At 43.9% G+C, this 651-nt stretch overlaps 1 non-coding gene across 1 annotated transcript; it reads left to right on the top strand.

The window, feature by feature from the left end:
- Positions 1–328: 328 nt before the first annotated feature.
- Positions 329–408, top strand: TRNAL-UAG. The gene has a single exon. It is a non-coding gene; the product is annotated as a tRNA-Leu (tRNA).
- The last annotated feature ends 243 nt before the right edge of the window (positions 409–651 follow it).

Here is a 651-nt window from a genome sequence, read left to right as displayed (position 1 = left end):
ACTTCTTCAAATGTGCGGCTTCGTGATCTTGACACGCTCGCCAAAAACCTTATGGGGTACACAATCTCCATTCACATTTTTCACCTCGGCATTGTGGCTTTGTTATACCATAGGCAAGGTTTGCCTTCAACGTTGAAACATCACTTATGTGGAATCAAAACTTGTTTGACCACACACGCCGCCTATGCGTGCATGTTCTATCATGTGCGACACAACAATGTTGCATCTCATCGTTATCTCGGTTCCCAACAACATGGTCCATGTATCTAATGCAATCTCATGTCTTGAGATACTCGATCATCTTGGTTTTTCTAGACACATTTGTTGGGACAGTTTGGCCGAGTGGTCTAAGGCGCCAGATTTAGGCTCTGGTCCGAAAGGGCGTCGGTTCAAATCCCACAGCTGTCATAATCATACTTTTTCAATCTCATCGTCCGACCCATGCATCGTATTGCAATCTCATGTCTAGAGATAGCTTGACTATCTGGTTTGTCAAGGCACATCTGTCGTACAGTTTAGTCGAGTGGTTTAAGATGCCTCGTCTATTATGAAGAAACTCTAACCCAACTCCAACCAGTGTCTCGTGATCTTGTCACGCTCACGACAAATCTAAAAGAGTACTCGATCTCTATTCACATTTTTCACTCGACT

Source organism: Cucurbita pepo, unplaced genomic scaffold (assembly GCF_002806865.2).
Source record: "Cucurbita pepo subsp. pepo cultivar mu-cu-16 unplaced genomic scaffold, ASM280686v2 Cp4.1_scaffold000304, whole genome shotgun sequence".
Lineage (NCBI taxonomy): Eukaryota > Viridiplantae > Streptophyta > Magnoliopsida > Cucurbitales > Cucurbitaceae > Cucurbita > Cucurbita pepo.
The sequence above is the reverse complement of the archived record's forward strand: the minus strand, read 5'-3'. Positions and strand labels throughout refer to the sequence as shown.